This window comes from Otolemur garnettii, unplaced genomic scaffold, assembly GCF_000181295.1.
Source record: "Otolemur garnettii isolate 467f Iridium unplaced genomic scaffold, OtoGar3 scaffold00086, whole genome shotgun sequence".
Classification (NCBI taxonomy): domain Eukaryota; kingdom Metazoa; phylum Chordata; class Mammalia; order Primates; family Galagidae; genus Otolemur; species Otolemur garnettii.
This window is the reverse complement of record NW_003852481.1, coordinates 5,791,512-5,817,875: the sequence shown is the minus strand read 5'-3', so window position 1 is coordinate 5,817,875 and position 26,364 is coordinate 5,791,512. Positions and strand designations below refer to the sequence as shown.

The window sequence follows — 26,364 nt, the reverse complement described above, 5'->3', positions numbered from 1 at the left end:
CATGTGCTTAAAAATGCAGAGAGTAATGCTGAACTTAAGGGTTTAAATGTAGATTGTCTGGTCTTTGAGCATATCCAAGTGAACAAAGCACCCAAGATGCATCGCTGAACCCATCGCACTAACCCAGACATGAGCTCCCCCTGCCACATTGAGATGGTCCTTACTCAAAAGGAACAGATTGTTCCCAAACCAGAAGAGGTAGCACAGAACCAAAAGATATCCCAGAAGAAGCTGAAGAAATAAAAACTTAAGGCACAGGAATAGCTGCAGCAGAAAATAAATGCAAATAACAGTTAAAAAAAAAAAAGATCTGGGATATGACAGAATAATATAAGGCACTGGGATTTTTTTTCATTCATAAAAATGATTTCCGTGTTTCTTTGGTTTCGTTTGAGGCTGCATCTTCTAGTTTAAAAGGGTATCCTCTTTTTCGACCTAGGTTTTTTGGCTAGACAACAGGACTTTATGCTTGTCAAAAGATGGTTATATCTCAGCCTCGTGCCTATCTCAGTGGTCAGGTAGGACAAATATATTGTGCCCATTATGAAGACAAGAAAATTGATGCAATAAATGGCTGCCAGGTGGGTGCTCAGAGACGGATCTCCTGACGTCTTCTCTGGCCTTCTTTGCAGTCCTTCGTGTTTCTGTTGTAGGAACCTGGGCAGGTGACATGGGGTGGGGGAGGTTGTAGTGGTGAGTTTAGCGGCTCCTAGGCTCCCCTTAAGAGCCACCCCCAGCTTATCAGAATGTTTAATGCCCCTCATTAAACCCCATTTACATAAAACCATATTAAGATGTGAGCTGTGGTTAACTACGTGTCATAATGTTATTTTGTTGTCATTTCAATAAATGTTTTTAAACATTTTGATTTTGTCAGTTCTACTGTGCGTTTTGCAATCAGTGCAATTTGTCAGGTGCCAGGCGGTTTGACAAACCTTGGTTGGGCCTAAGCGCTCTGTCTAGAATGCCTGGGCAGAATAATAAGAAACTTTACTTTGCATGTAGTTTTGAGGTTGAGCTTTGGAGCTTTGGCCAGACAGATCTGAGTTCAAATCCCATTTCTGCCACTTAACTAACTGCACATCTTGGGCAAATTGTGTCTCATCTGTAGTATGGACCTCAGAGTGTGTATGTGTGGTGCTTTTCCAAAATTGCTACGAATTTTAATGTATAATGTGTATAAAGGTGCCCAGTCCCGTGTCTGGAATGTAGTAAGTGCTCAATCATGTAGCTGTTTTTATTTTTGTCTTTTATTTTTCTTTTCTTGCCCTAATTGAGTTGTGCTTATGGAGATGGTTCCCTACAGGGCAGCCTTTCTGAGAGTGTCTTTGTTGTAGAACTCATCATGACCCACGTCTCTTGGAATGGTGTTGGAGGATTTTAATGGACATCGAGGCAGCGGCTGGGTGGGGTTGACAGAGGTTAAACTTCAGGTTCTCAGACCCCTTTCTCCACTGGCTGTCTTTTATCCCTTCACTCCCATTAAGGGCCAGAACCACATTCACAAGGGCCCCAATTTCAGCCCCCAAGTCAGTTTTCAAGGCTAGCCTCTCCCCACCGGTTCCATAGTAGGATATGGACCCAGAATGTTTGCCCTGAGCCAGCAGCTGGGATTGGGAAGAAGAACCAAGGAAAGGGGTAGCATTAAACAGATTTGAGGGGAAAAGAGAGAAGCTAAGCTGCTGAGAGCGAACCAGACCAGGTAGAGCAGGAGAGAAACCTCAAGGCCTTGAGGCAGGAGGCAATGACAGCGACTCACAGCTTGCCCTGCTAGAAGAGCATAAGGCTGCAGCCCCCATGGGAGCATCCAAGCCCACCCTAGCCTGTCTCCTTGGACGGGCATTGAAGTCAGCTGGAAGAGAGCCCAGCTGGGAGCTGGGGGTGAGGGAGGTGCATTCCCTCTGATAATTTCAGAACCACTGGAGACACTTGTTAAAAATGGAAGTTCCTGGCTTGGCACCTGTGGCTCAAGTGGCCAAGGCACCAGCCACATACACCTAAGGTGGTGGGTTTGAATCCAGCCCCAGCCTGCCAAACAACAATGATGGCTGCAACCAAAAAATAGCCGGGCGTTGTGGTGGGCGCCTGTGGTCCCAGCTACTTGGGAGGTGGAGACAGGAGACTCGCTTGAGCCCAGGAGTTGGAGGTTGCTGTGAGCTTTGATGCCACCGGCACTCTACCCAGGGGGACAGCTTGAGGCTCTGTCTCAAAAAAAAAAAAAAAAAAAATGCAAGCTCCTAAAACCCACCTACCAATCACTGTCTGAGGGCAGAGTGGGGACTCGAGAGTTAATAAATTTCTCCCAAACATTTATTTCTTTTTTCTTTTTTTCTTTTTCTTTTTTTTTTTTTTTGCAATTTTTGGCCAGGGCTGGGTTTGAACCATATGGGGCCAGTGCCCTACTCCTTTGAGCTCCAGGCGCTGCCCTCAAACATTTTTAAGACTAGGGCACCTGTGGAGATGAACAGAGAAGGGTTTAGAAAAGTTTCTCTGTGGGTTGATTTTAAATATGTTGCACGTTAGATTTAAGACAAGATTGACAACAAACTTTTGGCTTGACGAACATTTATTTTGTGCCTATAACTACATACATGCCAGGAACTTACTCCAACATTAAAGTGTCGTGGAGGCAAAGGAGGCCTCTACACAAAGGAAGCCAGAAGCAGAACAGGGAAGGGGAACCCAGAGTTGACCAGGGAGCCCTTCCCATTTTTCATTTTTGAGATCAGAGATTTGCAGAGGTAGAATAGGCCTATCTTCATTTCTTTTAAACTAAAACGAGAGGGAAGCCTCCCCTGCACCCACCCTCCAAGTTATTCCTCTTGAAGATGAAGGAAGGATTAAACCACCACTCCACTTCTATCTGCTCCTCTGAAATTTAGGCTCAGGGCGGTTATGTGCACCACATCTTAGCCAAAGTAAAGGAACTTTCTGTTTTACTCCTCTCCAGCAAAAATAGCAGTGAGTCAAAATAAACAACCCTTGGAATCCTGAGCCTGGCCTCTCCTACAGAAAAGGGAAAATATTTCTTTCATGTTTATGGGACGTGGTGTGCCAGTGCGGCTGTGTGCCGTTAAGCTCGCGGCCACCCGTGCACAGAGCCGGACAGTGTCCAGGTCAGAAAATCCTGGTACACAGAGGGGCTCCAGGAGGGAGGTGGGATTGTGAGGCTTTAATCAGGGACGCTTTTAAAACACCTCTTATCTATTTTTTTCCATTTTTAAAAATTTTATTTATGTATTAATTATGTGCAAATATGTACTATTTCAGATTAATATGAGGGTACAAATGATTAGGTTAAATTGCATTTCTAAGATAAAGTTCCAGTTGTAGTTCAGCCCTTCGTTCAGGGGGTGTGCTGCATACCTTACAAAAATATCTTTTGAGTGAAGTTGACTTTCTAGGGCTCGCAGGCCTGAACCTGCCAGCAGGCTGCCTCCGCCCCCTTGCGGCGTCCCCTCTCAGCCCATGGGCGAGTGGGCCCCTAACCTCCAACCGCGAGGCCAGAAAGGGACACTGCCCAGCCCGGAGCCCGCGGGGCGCTTCCTCCGAGTCCTGCTGACCTCTAGTGGTCACTAGGCTGAACTGAACCGGGGCTGAAGCCCCCAGTGCGCGGTTCGCAGCCCTGGTTTGCACACTGGAGTCACCTGGGAGCTTTGGAAACCATCAGCGTTCAGCGCCCCGCCCGCGTTTCTTCTACAGTAAATCAGAATCGCTGCGGGACTTCGGCGTAGACACCTTTATTAACGCTCTCAGAGAATTCTGATGTGCAGCCAGGATTGAGAGCCGTCGCCCCCAACGTGGATGTGCCGGCGCAGGTGGCTGTGATGTCAGCATCTGTATACGGCTGAGAATGTCTGGTTTTGGTCAAGGGTGTCCCTGCATCCGGTGTATGGACTCCAGTGTGGGCTGTGTGCCTGCCTGGCAGCCAGTGTGCACTGCTGGTGTCTGATCCCAGGGCGGGCCCTGCACCTGAATGGGTGGCCGCATGGAGTGAGTGAGCTGGGGTGGAATGCAGACTCTTGGAGTGACTCAGGAAGCAGAGACCTATCACTTGGGAGTTAGAGATGATGGTTACAGCCCCCTTCAACTATACACGTTCACACTCTGCTATTCGTAGTTCTTCCTGTTGTCTCACCATAGTCCCTTCTCAAGAGGAGAAATGTCTAGTTTGAAAAAAATGCCAGCTTGCCCATTGGCTCAGGGAGCAGTCAAGGAAATGATGAGTCCGGCCTGGAGCTACGTCCCCAAGCTTGCCTGGTGCGCTGGGGTGTCTTCCGCAGTCTCACTGCTCCATCAGGCCCTGGATGAAATGGGTTGGAAGGCAGACGAGCCAGCGCCGGCACAATTAAATTAATTTCCAGCAGCTGCGTGGGATTAAAATGACCCACTTCTCCTCTCTGGTCTCCGTCTAATGTTCCTGAAAACAATCTCTGGGTACTCTCTTCTCTCCTTTCCCCTCCGTCGTGGTCACAGCCTTTGGTGGACTCACTCCAGATTGTAATGCCTTTCACAAGCTGCCCTTCCTCCCCCCGGGCTTGCCTGGAGGACAGAGTCCTAGTGAAACCCCTTCCCCTAGGTCTGACTGGCCTGACCCTCCCTGTCCCAGACTTCCTGAGAAAGCGGAGCAGACCACTGTCGGGGGGCAGTGTGACTCTCAAGAGTGGGGCAGTCTGGTGTCTCTGCCCTCACGAAGGTCCAATGGGGATGGAGCCCGGCGCCCCCATGCCTGTCTTTCCAGGAAACAGAGGAAAGGCAATCCTCTATGGCAGGGTCCAAAGGTGTGGGCTCAAATGCTGTGCTTCCATTACTAACTCCTGCCCTCTCTGAGCTTTAGTCTCACCGTCTGTAAATAAGGCAGAGACTATCTTCCTTACCAGGTTGTTGTGAAAACTAAGTGAGATAATATTTAGAAGTATGTATATATCACATAGGTAGATAGCTAGATAATAGAAGGTGGCCAACGGCGGACGATCACACGTAGTATTAATGACTGTGGTAATAACTAGCATTTATTCAGTGCACACTACAGGACGATGTTTTACGCTTTTTATGTATTGTTTAATCATCACAGTGACGCTCAAGGTGGATCCTTTTATTATCCCTTTTTACAAATGGGGAAGATGAGAGGTACTGGGAAACATGCCCAACATTACATAGTTCTTGGTGGTAGACTGGGAAAGTGAGCTCTGGGGATCTGATGACATGCCCAGAAGATTAAGGAATATATCACCGTACCGTGCATGTGTGTAGGTACAGTATTTGCACGTGGGAACCCACATTCTCCCACCCCTAACCCATCTTTGCGTATTAGCACTGCATAACCCTGGACCCCGTACTCTTCCTCCTAGGAGAATTTCCCCAATGGAGCCACCTCATAGGAGAAGCAAGAGGAAACAAACTAGTCAGCTGCAACTAATAGGCGATAACTCACAGAAAAGGACGTCAGATGCCTTTGGGCTCTGAGACAGAGGGAAAGATTCCCAAGGAACTAGCTGGGCCGATGGGGTGGCGCAGTCCAACACTCACTCCTGAAATCATGAAGCAGGCTCGTGGCAGGGGAACAGACTTCCTCTGACACTGTATTTCCCAAATGAGCCTATTTCTATCCAGGGCCTCTGGGCACAGCAGGTCAGCAGGAGAGGCAGCTCTCCCTGTACTCCTGTGTCAAGGTCAGCTGATCTCCAAGGCCTCATCTGCTCATTCCAGCAGTGGAACCTGACCTTTTCTGTGCTTTCTTTATAATCAACACATAACAGAACTTAATTTCAAGTTTTCTTCTGCTATACCATGTTCTCTTCCTCACTGATGCTGAGAGGAGTGGGGGGTGGGCAGTTAGACCAGGGACTGGCTGCTGCCCTCTCCCGGCCATGCAATTGTGGTCTTATCGCCAGTTTCTCTCTCAGGTCTCATCTGGCTGATATTCTGAGTCTCTGATTCCAGTTAGGACTGAACAGCCTCAGCAATCTCAGTGTGAGGGTCATGGCAGTTATGCGCCTCCAACAACACGTGGCACAGCAGAGAAAGTGATGTGGGGATGGGCACAAATGTCACCCTGGCACTGTCCCTGCCCACACGGCTTGACCTCAGAGTCAGAATTAGGACTTGGCTAAAAGAGTGTGGTTTGGGGGTTAGGAGCCATCTACCCTCCCAAGTGCCTCAAAGGGGAAAAAGGAAACTTTGGAGCGAGGAAGAGATGGCCCTGTAGACTTTACTAATCACAGCTGTCTCCTGTGTGGTACTTGCTTTGTGCCAGCAACTGTCCTTGGCCCTCAGACCAGTTCTTTGAGTCCTTGGAGCACCCCAATGAAAGTGGGTACTAATATTATCCTCATTTTACAGGTGAAGACACTGATGTAAATGGTAACACTAAGATCAGAAACTCTGGAATCTTGCTCTAGAGCAATGTTTTTCTTTTTTTTTTTTTTTTTTTCTTTTTTTTTATTGAACGGTATAGAGCAATGTTTTTCAACCTTTTTTATCTCCCAGCACACTTGAACTTACAGTCACACTTACACTGCACATTGATATTACATTGGTCAAAAAAAAAGAGTTAAAATTAAAAAAAAAGTATATACTTACTGTGCTGCTTCAAACTTCTTTTGAAAATAATTTAATTAATGATGATTAAAAATTTTCATGGGGGACGGTGTCTGTGGCTCAGTGGGTAGGGCGCCAGCCCCATATACCGAGGGTGGCTGGTTCAAACCCAGCCCCGACCAAACTGCAACCAAAAAATAGCTGGGCATTGTGGCGAGTGCCTGTAGTCCCAGCTCCTCGGGAGGCTGAGGCAAGAGAATCGCCTAATCCCAGGAGTTGGAGGTTGCTGTGAGCTGTGATGCCAGAGCACTCTACTGAGGGTGACAAAGTGAGACTCTGTCTCTAAAAAATAATAATAATGCTTTGTCCTCTTGAGATGCCTTTCTCGATTTGGCCCTTTTAGGCATCTCTCCAGTCCTCCTGAGCTTCTCTTCCTGCTCTGAGCACCCCCATGCCCACCCTCTGCAATGGAAGGCCTGGCAAGGCCTGGGCAGCAGAATGTGTCTGCTCCACACTGGGCAAAATAGACACATGCATCACTCTCACTTCAGAATTTCTGCTGAAAACAACAGCTGAAGACAGAACAGAGGGGCGAGGCCTGGAGGCGGCCAGGGTGCAGGGCGCAGAGCTCCGCTGGACTCCGGAGCAGATGGATCATGGGAGAATCCCAAGTGCAGATCTTACCCCATCAGCAACTCACCCCCAAGCCTCGGGGTGGCATCCACTGAGGCTGGCCTCGCGCCCCAGAAGTCGAGAAGAGGTGAAAGACGAACGTGAAAACAACCCCCCAAAAAGAGTGGGGAAGAAGATGAGTGAAAGTCCCAGCTGATGCAAATATTGACATAACCATTACGAGGGTAAATAAAACTCCCATTTCTGTTATGCGAGTGCTCTATTCTTTGAATACTTCTGTCTTGAGGAATTTTTTATTTCGCCAAAGAAGAAAAATGTTTTCATATTCTCTCCCGCCGCTCAGACCCGGAACCCAGTGAGGCCTCGTGCCCCCGAGAGCCATAATATTATTTGTTAACATTTTTATGATGCCAAATGGTCTGTAGGAGAACGGGCGCCATTCTTTAGCTGGGAAACCATATGGCACGACGAGTAATAAATAAGGTATTGTGATAGTTAATGAACCTAATTGCCAGCAAAGGCTTTAATACAGAGACTGTGCTGCTGAGAATTTAGCACCGCATTAGGGATGCTGCAGAGCTCCCCTGACTTCTGAGGCTTAATTTAAGTTCTATATTGCAAACTCCAGAAAATAATTCCAAACCCTCCTGCTGGAAAGGCAACCTGCTGGTAGACTGTGATTATACCGAATTACTAAAATCGCAATCAATTTTATACACACAGTTAACCCTTGCCAGGAAGTACTCCCAGAGAGGAGAGGGTTCAAGATGGTAGCCCGTTCTCCTTGGCTCTGGACTAAGAAGGATGATGAGAGCCAGGAAAGGCGTGGCACCCAAAGGAGAGGACAGGAGCCGGGCAGCCTTGTGAAGCAGAGAGAGGATGGAGGGGAGATACTGGGAGAAGATTTGAGTGTACTTATAGCCCATCGGACTTCTGACGTCCTGCAGGATCCCCTTCATGGCGGGACAAGAAGACTTGTCCTGGAGAGAGGGTCTCTGTTTACCCACCACTCTCAGCAGCAGGGAGGCCTGGCACGGAGAGGAGCTGAGCCATTGCTGCTATTATTCCATAAGTCAAGGTTATTAACTAGAGAAGATCAAATCGCGGCAGTCAAATAACCTTGCACTGTGTAAAATGTAAATGCCAAACAGCTGCCGCTCAACTTTCAGTGGTGCCTGGGAGGCTCCCTGGGTGAGGCGAGCATGCCCGCAAGAAAGGCGTTTCTTCCCAGCTCGGTTTTGGAGCTTGCAGCAAGCCTCGCTCACCCTCCAGCCCTGGCTGAATGGAGGAGCATGGTCTGCTGTAGAAAGAGAGCCCCAGGAAGCAGGTCCAGGCAGTCACGGGAGGAGAGGAAGCTTCAAGGCTGTGGTTCTCCCCAGGAGGTGCCAATCCCAGGGCACCCTCATCCAACAGGCCGTCTCCCACGGCAACGCCCCAGGCTTTGCTTTGGAGAGCTCAGCAACTTCCTTTCCAGAAGAGTACCACCTGGCCCTGTGCTAAATTTTCCTGAATTTAGTGAGGGGTGAGTGGGGCAGTTTGAGAGGTGAGAGGGAGTATTAGAAACAAGGAATATTCTCCCAAGACAGTGGAAGAAGCTCAGGCTGGAGAAGCCAGCAAGGCCAAAAATGTCTAGAAAGGGAGTTACAGATGTCATTGAGACTAGGTAGTAGACAGGGGCAGGTATTGCTGAGCCCTAAATGCCAAAAAAAGAGTCTGGAAGGTCACTGAGACCAGGTAGGAACAGAGGAATAGGACCAGGTAGGAATAGAAGAGGGTTGGCCCAAGATGCGAGACCCTACTGGGGTGACCATTTATGCCATGTGGCTCCTTCCCAAAGAACTAGGGAAAAAAGCCCCCTTTTTGCCATGGTTTTATGAGGGCATATTCAACCCCATCTGGAGCACAGGGATTTTGGATAGATTCTGGAGTCCCAGCAGTAGGGTTTGGAAGACAGAGGTCTCGTGATCTTTGGTGTTGAGATGTTCTCTATATACCGCGGTGTCTGAGGCTTGGGGGTTGGAGGGAGGACCAGGCATTGCTATAGATGTCAGGCTTCTTGAAGGCAGGGGCCCCATCTTAGCAGCCAGTCCTATGCATACTCAGAAACTTACATGAAATGTACATTAAGAGAGCGCCATCTACAGGTGACCGGGAGAGGCGGCACCTGTGTCAATCCAACTGACCAGGCAGTCACTGTGGGTGATGGTTCCTCCAGGCATTGCTGGTAGACATAGGATCACTATGCTCCACTAGGGGAGAAAGGGCCAAGCCCCCTAGTCAGCCTCACTCTTGGTACAGGACCATTTGTGCTGTCCTGGGTTGTCCTGAGCCTGTGGCACCGTTGCTTTGGTCCTGAAGCGAATGCTGTCAGCTGCCTTGCTTATAAGTCCTACCATCAGAGCCTAGTGAGAGCAGAAGCTGAGACTCCCAATTTTTGTCCAACTCCTGCCTACTGGGATAGGGGAGAGGAGGAAGGGCCATAGGACCCCCATGTGGTGTTCTTAACTCAACTGGAGGTTCAGAATCAACTGAGAAAATGTGGAAAAACTACAGGGACTCAACCCCCAGAGGCTCTGAGTGAGAAGATCCAAGATGTGCCCGTGACCTGTGTAGGTGTTCAAAATTCCTCAGGAGTCCTGATGCACAGCTGAATGGAGAACTCTTTCCCTGGGGAGCTCCACACCTACCCCTCACTCTAGCCTCCTGACCAGTGATTTTCAGCTGGTGTGCTGTGAGAGGATGTTAGGTGTGCCATCAAAATTTTTAGAGATATTAATTAAATTATTTTCAAAAGTTCAAAGCACAGTAAGTATAGTCTTCTTTTTTACCCTTTAAGCACCATGGAATACTATTTAACCATGAAAACAATGAAGACAAGGTGGCACCTGTGGCTCAAAGGAGTAGGGCACCAGCCCCATATGCTGGAGGTGGTGGGTTCAAACCCAGCCCCGGCCAAAAAAAAGAAAGGAAAGAAAATAATGAAGACTTTACATCTTTTGTACTAACTTGGATGGAGTTGGAGAACATTCTACTTAGTAAAGTATAACAAGATGGGCGGTGCCTGTGGCTCAGTGAGTAGGGTGCTGGCCCCATATACCAAGGGTGGCAGGTTCGAACCCAGACCCCACCAAACTGCAACAACAACAAGAATAGCTGGGTGTTGTGGTGGATGCCTGTAATCCCAGCTACTTGGGAGGCTAAGGCAAGAGAATCAGCTAAGCCCAAGAGCTGGAGGTTGCTGTGAGCTGTGATGCCACAGCACTCTACCGAGGGTGACAAAGTGAGACTCTGTCTCTAAAAAAAAATTTAAAAAGCAAGTATCAATTTGGCACCTGTGGCTCAAGCGGCTAAGTCACCAGCCATATACACCTGAGCTGGTGGGTTTGGATCCAGCCTGGACCCAATAAACAACAATGACGGCTGCAACCAAAAAATAGCTGGGCGTTGCTGCCCAGCTACTTGAGAGGTGGAGGCAGGAGAATTGCTTGAGCCCAGGAATTGGAGGTTGCTGTGAGCTGTGATGCCACAGCACTCTGCCCAGCGTGACAGCTTGAGGCTCTGTCTCAAAGAAAAAAAAAAAGCAAGTATCCGATGTACTCAACACTAATACGAGACCAGTAGATGAACATATACATGCCCACACAAAAGAAAAACACAATTAAACTCAAGTGACGGTGAGAGGAATTGGGGGAGGGAAGAGGAAGAGGGGTCGGTGTGCCAATAACCAACGGGCACAATGTAAGGGCACACAGCACACCTGGGTGAAGGGCTCAACTGCAACTTGGACTGTACTAACAAATGCAAACAATGTAACCTGATTGTACCATCATATTAATCTGAAGATTTAAAAAATTAAAAATAAGGAAGATTAAAGATGTGTGTGCCTACAGGCAGCTTTTAGTCTAGTTGGAAAAACCATAGACACGTGAGAAGACTGGAGGACAGTAAAGCAAGCAGGCTGCTGAGTCAGGGTGGGACACACACAGGTGCTGTGGGCCCCTAGTGAGCCCTCACTTGCTCAAGATTCTAAGAAGAGGGCTGGGTGCGGTGGCTCACACCAGTAATCCCAGAACTCGGGAGGCTGAGGCAGGTGGATCGCCTGAGCCAGAGTGAGACCTCTTCTCTAAAAAGAGCCAGGTGTGGTAGCAGGCGCCTGTGGTCCCAGCTACTTGGGAGGCTGAGGCAAGAGAATCGCTTAAGCCCAGGAGTTTGAGGTTGCTAGAGCTATGACACCACAGCACTCCACCAAGGGTGACAAAGTGAGATTCTCTCTCTCTCTCAAAAAAAAAAAAAAAAATATATATATATATATATCTCCTAAGAAGTAGGGAAAGTTGGACCACATTGGACCAAAACTCCCTGTGGCAAATGAGGCTCTCTGGGGATCTTGGGCCCAGAGCCCAGAGGTGCTGAGGGAAGAGCTGCTTCCCCAAGGTCAAGTGTGCTGAGGTCAAGCGGATGCAGCCTTCTAAGCTGGCTTCTCCACACGTCCCCTGGACCTGTGGCCAAGCCAGTGGCCTCCCAGACCCCAGTTCTCCCTCTTGCCACAGGAGATGGTGGGAACCCCCCTTGGACTCCGAGCCCTGTCAAATTGGCCAAGTGATGTGATGAAGAGTCTCTGAACGTAGATTTAACGCTGTATATAAATACACTTTACAATCACAAAGAAGGCTTTCTACTCAGAGGAGACCGTTGGAATATTTTATAGTGATGCGGATCAAGTGAAAAGAAGGAGAATAAATAAAAGGGAAGATAATTATTTGATGGAGTTCTTTTCGGATATGCCACAGCAGGGAATACTTACAAAGAATACATATTACTAGAGAGACACAGCTATTCAAGCATCAAACTAACCTATAAATTGTCAGATGCGAGAATGAGAGGAAAGGAATGGGAGAGATTTGGGTGCCCATCACGCCATTAGCACCCGGTCGCACACTCCACCTTGCTCGCAGCAGCGCTGTGCGCTGCCACCGCTCAGCCCCGCAGAAGGGAGACGCTGCCTAATAAATGTCTCCGGAAAATTACGACTGTACTGCTACAGTAAAAAGATGGCGCCGTTTATCTCAGCGCCATCTGCACAGGCTCATTTGCAGCTCCCGAGGCAGCCCGCGCGCACCCAGTGAGTTTGCGACTCTCCAACACTTGGAGTGTTTGCTTCTCAAGGATGCTGTGGGACGCGGGGTGCGAATTCCTCTTCCGGCTCTGCGAGGTCAGCAGGAGAGAGCTGGAAGAGGCCCGCAGCTGGACCTCCTGGCTGGCACGAGCCACCTGCTCTAACATCAGACCTCAGCTTCGGGGCAGGGACCAAGAGGCTTGAATCCCCATGCAGCTGACAAGGAGTAGGGAGATCCTTGCTGGGTCATTCACTTATTCAGCAAGCCACATGGAGTATGTGCGCCCCTGGCCCGGCACTGTGATGGAGTTACACCTGCATAGCTTGCTTGGACTACCTCCTGCAGGTTTTTATTCAAATGCCATCTTCTCAACGAGGCCTTCCTGGGGCCTCTTAAATTACAACAACTCCCCTTCGTTTTTTTTGCTTAGCAAATTTTCAGCTGCACAGGCTCCTGCCTGTGTTCACTCTCTCCCGACTGCACCTGTGACCCTCTGTGGCCAGACTGCCTTCATGCTGCTGGGACTACTTAGATGGAAGCATCTGGGGATGTATCAAGCGACTCCCACCACCCTGGGGGTGCCCCTTAACCAACCACTGATGTGAGCAAACCTATCTATCCACACCCCCAGCTCCCTCGCCTCCAATAGCTGCTACATTGTAGTGCATTTGGGGCTATTGAAACAAAATATTGAGGAGGGGGGCAGACAGTTATGCAACTAGGAGTATGCAAACACTGCATTGCATAGAGTCTGTGGGCCTTTGGAGTGTGTGATTGAGCTCAATCCGGTGATGGGGTAGAGATGGCATTACTGAAAGCCAGCAGCTGAAAGGGACAAGGTGTGGGTGTGGTGTGAGGAGGCCACAGTCCCTGCTCTGACCCCAGTCTATCTTCCCAGCCACCTGGAAAACACAAGCTGTTTTTGGCATCTCCTGCAGTCTCTGCACAGCAGCAGCCAGACCATAAAGACCGCGTGACTGAGATGGCTTAAGATTCTGCCCTTGTCTTCTTTAGTAGCTTCCCCAGCAGACGCTGAAATAAAAAACCTCTCTCCACTCCCTCTCTGCCTTTCCTCCTCTTCCTCCACACTCAGCCTGAGAACCTCGCCTTTCTGTATACAAACCCACCTTCTCGCCTTCAGTTTTTTCTGTTACCTGCGGAACAGAAGCCCCGCTTCGACTTTGCATTGGGACTCATTGGAAATCGTCATGCCCAAGATGGAGAGAGTTGACACCGGGGATGCCAGCCACGTGATGAAGCCTGTTTGGGCTTTTTTCAGTTTTTGGAGGCAGACTGAAACGGTGTTCATCAGAGGAGAGGTCTAATCAGAGCTGCAGGAGGCCGGAGAATGAACTAGCTGAGCCCGAGCCGGAGGTGGGAAGGCCAGTCAGGGCGACTGTACGGTATGGGCAATAATGCCGTGCCCAGGAGCCTGGGGAGAGGAACCGGAGAGGAAGGAAGAGCTGGCGGCTATTCAGGATGTTTAATTAACAGAATTTGGTGACTGATTGGATGTTGACAAGGGGGAAGTTTAAATCCGGGAGGAGAGGAGATTTTTGTGAGAAGGAGCAATGAAGGATAAACAATGAGAAAGAAAAAAGGGCGGAGAGGAGGGGCAGAGTGATACCAAGAGGACAGAGAAACAGAACGACAGACACCAGGAGAGCTGACGAGAGTTGACGAGACTCCTAGTGAGACTTTTAACTTCTTTTTTTTTTTGCAGTTTTTGGCCGGGGCTGGGCTTGAACCTGCCACCTCCAGCATATGGGGCCAGCGCCCTACTCCTTGAGCCACGGGCACCACCCGACTTTACTTTTAACTTCTTATTGGGAGCTAATTTTAGACTTACGGAAACATCGACTAAGTAGTGCAGAGAATTCCCACTCACTGGGCTTACCCCGAAGTTAGCATCTTACGTAACCACAGCTCCGTCCTCAGAACCAGGGCGTTAGCATTGGGACCGCACCATTACTCAACTCCAGACTTGATTCTAATCTCACCAGTGTTCTAGTGAGATGTGGAGAGGGAGAAACATAAGCGTAGAGAATCAGAGAGGAAGAAGGAGGTTAGACCGAAGTCCCCAAGTCCCCGATCCTAGGAGAAAGTCTGCAGAGGTGACACATCAGAGCCTGAGGGCTATATTTGTAATACATGCCCTATATCGGGCACCTCGGTCACGGCTATTTAATTACTGAGAGGAATCAAATGCTCCAGGCATGGACCCAAAGGCCTTGCGGTGAGTGTCCATGTACAACCAACCCCCAGGTCTTCGTCTTTTCTAAACGTCCATAGCATTTGGGGTCTGCAGCCTACACCAGTGGACATTTCTAAGAGAGCTGCACCTAAGGATGGGTTCCCAGCTCCATCCTCCAGAGACAGTTTTCTCTATTAAAGAGCTTTGCTGATCCTTTCACCTCAAATGCCTGCCTTGGGGAGCAGTCACGGCAGCCAGGCTATCTATCCAGCTCTCTTGCAATTTATAATTTAGAGGCCTAGGAGAAAGTTTATCACCGTCACACAGGAAGGGAAGGAGCCTTTTTACCCATCAATGGGGTCTCAAACAGCCTTGTTCCCATTAATACAGAATGGTCACCAGGCAATCTAGGAAGGGGTAGACTGTCAATCACCAGAAGGTTCATTAACTTCTCCCCTCCTGGACCCACCCTTCATGGAGGAAAGGCAACTTGAGAAGAGAGCAGGTTTGGAAATACAACCCAACCAAGGCACACGGGGCCCCTTTTCCATGACAGGTTCAAGGTCTAGTCTAAGTCACGTCCCAGTCGTGGTGTAGGCCTTGGTTGCTTTAAGGGAGACAAAGGTACCATTTTTTTCCACCCTGACTTCCTTATTTTTACTCCTGGTGAATTGGCAGACCCTGAGTTTCTTAAATGTCAAGAGCAGCCCTTAAGGGGTGGTGCCAGAGGAAGGGAAGGCAAAACCTTGACTATCACCTGATAGCAGGGAAAAGCCAGGACACGTCCCAGCACCAAGGAAGCAAAGATTCCAGGCCAATGTGGATTGCCTTGTCCGAGTCCTAGGTCATCTTAAAATAGAAGCGCACCTATTTACAGAATAGGGAAACAGGAGCTGGGAACACCTTAGCTGAGTAATGTTAGCTAAACTTGGATACAATCCCGTCTTACACACCTCCAGGCAGGCACCAGGACTGGGCCCTGCAGGGGACTCCCTCCTGGCCGCCCCTGAGGACCTTCTGTGGTTCCCATCTATTCAGAGATAACGCTGATTTTTCTCCTAATTAGTAGAGAAATGTATGGGAGACAAGAAAGAATAAAGGGCCTGAAGCAACTTTTCTCAAGGTTTTCATGTTACTGTGTTTGATTCACCCTCTCAAAGACTAGAAGTATCACCCATTGGTCAACTGTCATCTCTTTTCCCATACCAAGGGTAAGAAACAGCTGGCTTATACTGGAACGGAACGAATTCTTTAGTATTGCATCCAGAACAATGTCCTGCACATAAGAAGTGCTCAAAAATATATGTTCCCTGAACGAATGAGCAGGTGGTAGAGGTAGGAGAAAACTTAGTGGCTTATTGTAGAAAAGGCTTTGGAACGAGAGAGAATCAAGTTCCGATTCTGGACCTGCTTTTGCTCATGTGCCCTTGACTTCTGTCAGCCTCAGTTCTTATTTAAGAACACAGAGGACTAGCTCCCTTCTTTTGTTTTCAGTTTTTGGCCAGCGCCAGGTTTGAACCCACCACGTCTGGTATATGGGGCCGGTGTCCTACTCCTTTGAGCCCCAGCCGCTGCCCCTGACTAGCCCCCTTCTTGAGTGCCATGATGAGGACCAAGTAGATGACGGGTGTGCCAAACAACATGCATAGCCCCGTGTCTGCTTTGAGGTAGGTGATAGTGATAGTGGCTACTTGTACGGTTCTTTTTAATAGCTGGAGCCACTCCAACTGAGAAGACAGATTTAGCCTTGTTTCAGGACAGTCCTGCCCGGAGGCAGGAGGACAGACAGTTAAGGTGAACACTAAGGCCCAAGCACTTCCTAATGCTCTGGGAGAACATAACATAAGGCCTTAAATAAGCAGATGTGTCAGTGTCACCTGGTCTTCCAGGAGCAGTGGGGTCTGCAGCCACCCCTGTGCACACAGTCACCCACTTCTCTCTTTCTCATAAACATCTGAGGACAATCCCAGGGGCCAATCTTGAACCCAGCAGTCGCCCAGCCACCAGCACAGCTCCTGGTGAGGAATGAATGCAGGTCTCTTTGGTGCCAGAACATGCTTTTCTTCCTGAGTTACGGGCATGTGGCACCTTAGAGGGCAGGAAGTGTATTTTACTATGGCCAGAACCCTTCACACAGTAGGTGTCTTAATAAACCCTTGTTGACAATGTAGATAAGAAACAAGGATATGTCGATGGAAAGGCAGGTGAGGAGGGGAGGCTGTGGCAGGCTGCGTTAGATACCCTGCCATCTGGAAGAGAAACATGGATAAAAGTCCTTTTTACTGGTTACAACTCCACGGCCATGGGGGGTTTTAGGAGCAGGTGACCACTGGCACCAAAGCAAATAATTATCTGCCACACTTCATGTTTGCAGTCACAACTTCTTCTCACTGCCGCCTTCTCCTGTCTCCTGACCTCCCCTCTGCTTTCCTGTCCCTCCCAGCCTGTCGCTCAGTCAGACTGTCGGGGCACCTGCTCTCAGTGTCCCTGATGCCTGGGGAGATAAGGTCTGGCTTCAGAATCCTTCAGAGCCTAAACCAGGTGAGAACCCTCCCTCCTTCAGGAGTGGAGTAAGGGCTAAGATGTATCACCTGGACCCTCCAACCTCCAGGGCAACTAACATCACTAAGCACCTTGCGTGATGACATGCGCCAGGCACCTCCACATACTGTCATCTCACTTAGGTGGCATCCCTGAAAAATATATTTTTTTTTCTCCCCATTTTCCATATAAAGGAAAGTGAGTCTCAGACTAGGGACGTGCCTGAAGGCAGTGCTCGGGGCCTGAGTGTGCATTGGACTCCTGGAGAGCTTAGTGCTACACGGAGTGGGTCTGGGGTGGGACCTGGTTGCTGGCCCGTCATCTAGCTCTTGAATGACAGATGCGCTGCTCAGGGACCACTGACCTGAGGGGTCATAGCTGGCAAGTGGAAGGCCAGTGATTGAACCCAAGGCTATTGATCCCAAATGTAGTGTCCTTCTTCTCCTCTATGATCGCCATCAACTCTCTGAAATCTATCCATCTGGAAGTTGTACAGATGGGCTGAGGTCTCCTGGAACTCTGTAAGGTCCCTGGGAAACAGAGTAGAGCGATCAGGAAGAGCTCAGGCCTCCAGCACCAGGAGAAGGGTCCAAGGCGGGAGACCCAGTCACAAGCCTAGCCCGCTGGCCCCCAGAGCTTCTTTTCAGGGTGTTTTTGGGGGGAGTTTTCAGTGCCAGCTTCAGGGCGGGCTGAGGAGTTCTGCCCTGTCAGAGTAAACAGCGGCCACTGCAAGGCACAGCCCACCACAGGGCAGTTCTAAATTGCTACTGTATTTAATTGTTAAACAAGTTTCTCCATTAGTTGTAGAAGTGGGGAAGGGGGTGGGGGGCAGGCAAGCTCTAGGAAGGAGCCATGAGACTGTATTTCTCTCTATTTGGGGCTCACTGGGGATTCTGTACAGAGCAGCCCCCCGGCCTCAGAGCTGGAGTTCATGTCAACCCTGGTGCTTGATGGGTTCAAGGTTTGTGCCTCCTGGTTAGTGGGACCCAGGAGGCTGGGGAACCCAGCTGCTCCTGGCACTTGTGTCCTCATCCCTGCAGGCGGAGACTGACTTTGACCTTTGTGGGTCCTGAAATAGAAGCCAGAGCTAGCACACAGCGCCATAAAGCTTCTTGGCAGACATGCTGTTACCTGTCTCTTCGGGGCCTCCCTCTGGTGAGTGCGGTACCTCCAAAACGCATGCCCAGAGGCAGGGGGATGGCCACAGAGACTCACCTGCCTGAAATGCCAAGGATCTTGAGTTTCTGCCAAGCTCATTGGTCAAAGGTGAAGGCGAGTATCTTTTTCTCCTGAAACCTGGGCATATTCCGGACAGTCACCCATCTTTGCCTGTTTTTCTCCTGCTGTCAGCCCCTAAGAGGAAAGTCGGACTCCTGTCTGGGAGCAGTTTAATCCGAGTCAGTGGACAGAACATGGGACGGAGAAAACTCTCTCCCCAGAGAGAGTGATAGTGATAACAATTATCACTGTCACTGGTTCAGGGCAATCTAAGTGCTGGGCGCCCTTCACGTATTGCTTCACTTAGTCATCTCAGGAGACAGTGGCTTGGGTATTGCTGTGATCTGCATTTTATAGATGAAGAATTGAGGCACCGAGGGGTTGGGTAAGTTGGTGAGACCACACAGCTAGAGAGTGAGTGAGGCAGGATTCGAACCCAGCTGGTTTGGCCTCGGGGTCTGCACCCCTGATCTTTCCTGTCTCCTGCAGCTCACCCCTCTCACCTGCCCCTGCAGCTGCCCAGGCTGGCTGAGGAATTCCCAACCACACACCCTCCACTTGTGTGGCCTTGGTCACTGGTATTCACATGGCGTTTACAGTCACGTTACTTTGCAGGAGACAAAACGGCAGAAAGGTGATAATGGAGTGCTCTTAGAGGGGACCAGAGGACAAGGATGTGACCCTGGAGATAGAGGCGAAAGCACTAAGATTTGGAATCTGACAACCCAGCTCCCAGACTATGGCCAGAGTGACTATGGCAAGTTCCTTAACCATTTGGGGCCTCAATTTTCTCACATATAAAATGGAGACAACACCTATATGATAGGCTGAATTTTGTCCCCCTAAAATTCGGAAGCTGAAGCCTTGGCTTGGCGCCTGTGGCTCAAGTGGCTAAGGCACCAGCCACATGCACCTAATGTGGCAGGTTCAAATCCAAGCGGGCCGCCAAACAACAATGACTGCTGCAACCAAAAAATAGCCAGGCATTGTGGCGGGCACCTGTGGTCCCAGCTACTTGGGAGGCGGAGGCAGGAGACTTGCTTGAGCCCAGGAGTTGGAGGTTGCTGTGAGCCGTAATTCCACGGCACTCTACCCAGGGGAATAGCTTGAGGCTCTGTCTCAAAAAAAAAAAAAGGTTGAAGCCCTATATGCCCACAGTAGGTTAGGATTGAGAGGAAGAGCAGGTATGGACTCCACTTGGGTTAAGCAAACAGAGTTTTCACAGGACAGACAGCAGAGAGGCCGACAGCCCAGAACGGTGCAAGTGGGGACCTTCTAGCAAATGAGGGTCACATTAGAGTTTCTAGAAGCCTGAATCTCTCCAGACAAAGGCATACCTACGTCTGTGAGCCTGAAGCTTTTATTTAGGAAAAATAACAAAATCAGGAATACACAATTAGGTACAAAATGATGAGAAAAGAAATCAGAGCAAACTACACATTTTTAAACGCTGATAGCAAGCATTCATCTTCCCAGAGCCTTGGAAGGGACTTATGCAAGTCAGGGGTCCCGATGCTTAGCTTCTGGCAAATCTGTTTCCACTTACAAGTGTAAACACATGTCTAGATCTAAGCACAGAACTGGGGCCGCATCCTGCCAGAGACCTGTTCACCTGGGGTCCTCAAGTGTGTGATCAACTCAGGGCATGTGCAGTTCAGTGCACAGCTTGTACTCAGGACGTTCAGGCATAATCAAATCCTGATTCAGACTCTCCAGCACAGCCTGGTCATGCTCATTCCTGAACCGCGTGCATGGAACTGGAACAAGTTACCCTGCACAGGCTGAGTCAGGCAACCCAGCCCTTAGACCAGCTGTGGGGCTTGTCTTGCACAGGCATTCCAGGCAGGAAAATTATCTTGTGCAAACTCCTAAGGGGACAGGTGGCCAGGCCCTCTTTAAAGAACTGCTGGGATGTCAGTGAGGCCGGAATTTATGCATGTGGGCAGAGGTAAGAGAAGGGCATGGGATAGAGAGGCGAGTTGCTGGACATGTAAAAGGCATATTCATGGTTTGGGGTGGGGTTTAGTTTTATGGGGGAGCAAAGTGCCTTCTCCCCTGTAGCGGTAAAGAACTGATTTCTGAAGTCCCCATGTGGGGCCACCAAATGACAGGTTTGAAAATGGTCAGTTGCTCAGTGGGTGTTGCTTGTAAGACAAGAAAAAATTTCTCTAGTCTAGGGCTAGAATATAAAGTATAAGTTTATTTTATATTAGTGAAAAAGAAGAGAGCTGGGGGAAGAGATGAAAAAGAGAGAAGAGAGCAGAGAGTGGGGAGTGAGAGAGAGGAAGATGGTGGGGGGTGAGACAAGGAGCTAGAGAATGGCGTGGCATCAAGGTCAGCTGTAAAAGGCGTATTTGGATTATGCTTTAGAAAGATCTCTCTATAGGCAGTGCAAAAGGTGAGGGTGGCTTGGTAAGGCAGGGAGACCAGCAAGTAGTCCACTGCAGGAATCCAAGAGTAGCCATCAGGCGTTCTCCAGGGAATCAAAGCCAAAGCCAGGACACTCAAAGGCACAGTTACAGCTCAAGTCCAGAGGCCTGAGAGCTAGGATGGTGTAAGTTCCATTCTAAAAGCCAGCAGGTTCAAGACCAAGGAAGAGCTGATGTTTCAGTTGAAGTCCAAAGGCTGGAAAAAATGGGTGTCCAGTTCACAGCAGTCAGGAGGAGCTCCTCTTACCTGAGAGAGGGTCAGCACTGCTGTTCTGGTCAGGCCTTTAACGGATTGGATGAGGCCCACCCACATCAGGGAGGGCAACACGGTTTACTCAGTCTACAGATTCACATGTTAATCTCTTCCAGAAAGACCCTCCCAGACACACCCAGAATAATGTTTGACCAAATATCTGGGCACCACATGGCCCAGTCAAGTTGACACATGAAATTAACCATTACTCCAAGAGAGGAATGATAATGGCTCCAACAGGCACAGTGGCCACAATGATTACAGATTGGAAAACTGTCAAAAGGTCAAATAGGAATTGGTGAGCAGTTAATTTTGGAAGATGACAGAGATTCTGTGGTAACATATGGGTTTTACTGTGACAGGGTCATCCGTGTTGTCTTTTAGCCTCCCCAGTTTATGGGAACAAATGTTGTCACATTAACAGTGAGATATCAGTTTTACTCCCCAAGAACTCCTGGCATCTTAAAAATCTTCACGCACACATCCTAGCCATTATTGAGCAATGCCACCCTTGCGGAACTGAGATCCTGCCAAGCTGGAGATGCACTGTGCCTGCCGTCTTATAAGCATCAGTCAAGCCTAGCTCTGCACCAGGTGTGCAGAGACTGCACATGGTGCTGGTGGTGCCGTGTGGCCACCTGCTGGGAGGTCAGCAGGGAAATATTTCCTCTCCTCTGGCTATGAGGCCGTCACAGCAACCTTCAGCTCCACCCCAAAGTGCAACCTGGCATCTAGTAGGTTCCTATAGTACCTAGATCACTGCCCTCCTTTGACTGCCAGGCACTGAGGTTGGGTGTACCATATTGTACCAGTCTTCCTTTATGGTGAATTCTCTGCCAGAGGCCTGGAAATTCTTATCATTCGGCCTCCGCCAGCTACCCCTGCTCTCCCACTCCCACCCCCCTCAGTGCACCTGATGTGCCTATTTGTGCCTGGAATCAACTATCCTCAGCCTGCTATGTCAGTTCCCATAGAGAGATACACGAAGATTAGAGTATGATATAAATCTTGGTGTTTTGTGGGGAGAGTTAGAATCTGGTGGGGTTTTTTTTTCTTACTCTTCTAGTTGTTTACTTTGTTTTATTTTGTTTTGGATCTTAGGTGCAGAAAGCTGAGTTAAACTTAACATTACCTCTGTAATATCTGCAAGAGCTCCCTTTTAGGCTCAGTGCCTGTAGCTCAGCGGCTAGGGCGCCAGCCACATACACCAGAGCTGGTGAGTTCAAATCCAGCCCAGGCCTGCCAAATAACAATGACAACTACAATCAAAAAATAGCCGGGGGTTGTGGCAGGCGCCGGTAGTCCCAACTACTTGGGAGGTTGAGGCAGGAGAATCGCTTAAGCCCAAGAGTTTGAGGTTGTTGAGAGCTGTGATGCTATGGCACTCTACTGAGGGTGACATAGTGAGACTCTGTCTCAAAAAAAAAAAAAAGCCTAATTCATAATTGCTAAGTCATGGAAGAAGTCCAAGTGCCCATTGACCCATGAATGGATCAATAAATTGTGGTATATGTACACCATGGAATATTATGCAGCCTTAAAAAAGATGGAGACTTTAACTCTTTCATGATTACATGGATGGAGCTGGAACATATTCATTCTTCTTAGCAGAGTATCTCAAGAATGGGAGAAAAAGTATTCAATGTACTCAGCCCTACTATGAAACCAATTTATAGTTTTCATATGAAAACTATAATCCAACCATAGCCCAAGAAGAAGGGGAAAAAGGAGAGGGAGGAGGGGAGCGGGGAGGATGGTTGGAAGGAGCGTAATTGGTGGGAACACAACAATGGTGCATTTTACAATGGTACATGTTAAATTTACTAAGTGTAAAGTATAAATGTCTTAACACAATAACTAAGAAAATGCGGTGAAGGCTATGTTAACATTGAAGGCTATGTTAACCAGTTTGACAAAAATATTTCACAAAAATATTTCAAATGGTATATAAAACCAGCACATTGTACCCCATAATTGCATTAATGTACATAGCTATGATTTAATAAAAAAAAAAAAAAACGAGAGAGAGAGCTCCCTTTTATTTCTTTATTTCTCTTATTTCCGTACCTACAGGATCTTGCTTTCTTGTCCAGGCTAGGGGGCAGTGGCATGATGGCAGCTTGTCACACTTCAAACTTCTGGGCTCAAACGATCCTCTCGCCTGGGCCTCCTAAAGTGCTGAGATCACAAGAGTGAGCCACCACACCTTGCCAAGAGAAGGAGGCACTTTCATGATTATTATCCTGGGACCACAGGTGGAAACCAGGCCTGCCGACGTGGTCTGGACATGTGGTCACCCTGCTTGTGCTATACATCTGCTTTTGTGTCCCCACTAGGAAGCCGTTCTATTTGGTTCAATTTGTGTGTATTTTGCTTTTATATATTCTTATAAAATTTGTGTTTCTGTCTTCTGTGCATGCATTTTAAATATATATCAGTGATACTTTGTTACAGCTGTACTTTTTGTCTCTTATCTTTTCACTAAGCTCTGTTCCTGTTTATATCTAATTTGTTGCTTCAAATGGATGCATAATACTCCGCCATTGGGCAGCCACACAGATGCCTGGCTGGTCCAGCCTCACCCCCTTGCAGGTAACCACATAGTGATTCTCTTTGTTCAATGAGCCTTCTAGGACTGGAATTGGAATTGCTTCAGGATCTCAGGAGCAGAATTGGTGGCTTCTCATTTAAGTAAGTAGTTCCAGACTGGTCTCCAAAATGTGCCCACCTCCCTGCAGCTGGTGTATAGATTTCTGCTCCAGCCCAGTGGAGTCACCCACCTCAGAGAAGGCTGAGAACAAAAGCTCTAGAAGCATCAGCATTTGGGGAGTGAGCCAAGGGAGTAGATTTGATGATGGAGCCTGAGGAAAGAGTGGTCCTACAGGCAGGTTGGAGCATCACGAGATGGGGCTGAGAACAGTGGTGCAGAGCGTCAGCTCTGAGTCAGACCCACCCTCCTCGAACCTCTGCTCTGCCACAATCTAGATATGCAGCTTTAAATTTCTAACCTACACTGAGGCTCAACTTCCTCACAAGTGACCGTGTAAATCATGAGCCCAACCTGCCTTGACCAGTTGTAACTAAGCTCTGTATCCAGAACGTGACAAACACCCAATACGAATGAGATCTTTTACTCTCTAACAGATTTTCTTGCAAACACTTATCAGAGTTTGTGGTTATATTGTCATTTGTACAATTATTTGGTGGTTATCTCTATCTCCTACTAAATTGTATGCTTCCCTCTATCGCATTTTATCCCCAGCCCCTAGCACAGTGCCCGACACAGAGAAAACACTGTCACTATTTATGGCATCAGTTGACCAATCAAAGTAAAATGCAGAGGATAATTTTGGATTGTGGTGAGCTAATGGAGGAAAAGACAGACAGCTGTGTCAGAAAATAACTGAGGTAGGGGAAGGGTGTAGATACGTAGGTCTGTCAGGGGAGGTGACATGAGCTGAGAGAGGAAGACCAAGACTGGATTATTCACAGGGAGATTCACAGGGAGATTTACAGGAAGAGTCTTCCAGGCAGGACATCATGTTTCAGGGCCCTGAAGCAGAAGGCAGTGGTCCCTCATGAGAAGCCAATGAGGGATCTTAACCATGAAAAAAATAAATCAAATAGAAACAGAGAACAGTTGAGAAGCTATTGTAGATGGAGATGATGGTAGCTTACACTTAGTTGGGGGTGAAAAGGTGGGAAAGAATTGGGGGGGGTGGTTAGAATGCACTTTGGACACGAAAGACAGGACATCATGAATGATGAGTGGTGGGAAATTTATAAATCAAGGTTGGCTTGAGCAATTTTGTGAATGGTGTTGCCATTTACTGGGATGGGGAAACCAGGGAAGAAATAGGATTGGTGGTAGGGTGGGGAGATTGGGACTATAAAGATCAGATTTCAACACACCAAGTTTGAGATGACAATGAGATCACTGTAGGGTAAGTGACTGAAGAGATAAGTCTGAGGCTCAGAGACAGAGGTCCTGACTTCTTTGGTCTTATCAGCACCTAAATGGTGGTGGATACTGTCATGGGATGGATGGAATGAACTCCTAGAGTAAGGAAGTGTCAATAGAGATGATAAGAAGGTCAAACACAGATCCGTGGGCTCTTCAGAGTTGGAGGCTAGGTGAGTGGAGGGACCACAGGGAGATTGGAAGGTCTGTCCAGTGAGATGGGGAATCTGGGGGAGTCATGACAGACACAAGACAGAGGAGGGAGCAGCAGATGGCCAACTGCTACTGAGATGTCTAAGAGAGTAGAACCGAGAAAAAAGGTCTTTGCTGCTTTGCAGTCTGCCGGTAAGTTTATTCAAGTACTTAAAGAAAAACACCAGTGTACTGAGATACAATTCACAAACCACAAAATTCACCCATTTCAAGTGAACAATCAGAGCTGTGCAACCATGACTACAGTCTAATTTTAGAACATTTTCATTACCCTAAAAAGAATCCTGACATTTATTAGCAATTATTCCCCCTTCCCTTTCCCAGCTTCAGGCAGCCAGTGATCTATAGATTTCCTGATTCTGCACATTTCACAGGGAATTGTACAACGTGTGGCCTTTTGTGTCTGGCATCTGTCTCTGAGTATGATGTGTTCAAGGTCCATCCATGTTGGAGCATGCGTCTTTTTCATGGCTGCATAATATTCCATTGTAGAGATATTCCTGATTTTCTTTATGCATCAGTTGATGGAGATTGGGAGTCCTTTGCAGTTTGGGGCTATTATAAACACTTGTCTACAATTTTTTCTGTGTCTTCTCATTTCTCTTGGGGACATATCTAGAGGCAAATGCTTAGGTCATATGGTAAATCTATGTTTCACATTTTGAGAAACTGCCACATCCTTTCCAAAATGGCTGCACCCTTGTTACATCCAGGTGTCAGGGTTCCAATCTCTCTCTATCCTCACCATCACTTGTTATTTACCTTTTGGATTGTAGCCATCCTCATTGTGGTTTGGATTTGCATTTCCCTAACGACCAACAATGTTAAACATCTTTCCACGCCTTTATTGCCTGTTTGTCTGTGACTGCTAGTGAATTCTGCAAGGACAGATTGATGGAGAAATGGGCACTGAGGACAGGCCACGTAAAAGAATTGAAAGTAGGGGCAGTGCCTGTGGTTCAGTGAGTAGGGCAATGACCGTTGTACCAAGGGTGGCAGGTTCAAACCCGGCCCCGGCCAAACTGCAACCAAAAAATAGCCAGGTGTTGTGGTGGACACCTGTAGCCCCAGTTACTCGGGAGGCTGAGGCAAGAGAATCACCTAAGTCCAAGAACTGGAGGTTGCTGTGAGCTGTGACATCCCAGCACTTTACCAAGGGCAATAAAATGAGACTCTGTCTCAGAAAAGAAAAAAAAAAAAGAATTGAAAGTAAAGAAGCAGGGAAAGAAAATTTAAAAGCTATTTTGAGGCTCGGCGCCTATAGC

The 26,364-nt window shown here is 48.3% G+C and overlaps 1 long non-coding RNA gene across 1 annotated transcript in view; it reads left to right on the top strand.

The window, feature by feature from the left end:
* The window catches only part of LOC111726913, a 48,655-nt gene extending 25,322 nt beyond the window's left edge, over nt 1-23,333 (top strand). The window contains exon 4 of the long non-coding RNA XR_002774577.1: nt 22,999-23,333. This is a non-coding gene — a long non-coding RNA (uncharacterized LOC111726913). The remainder of the gene's footprint in view (nt 1-22,998) is intronic.
* The last annotated feature ends 3,031 nt before the right edge of the window (nt 23,334-26,364 follow it).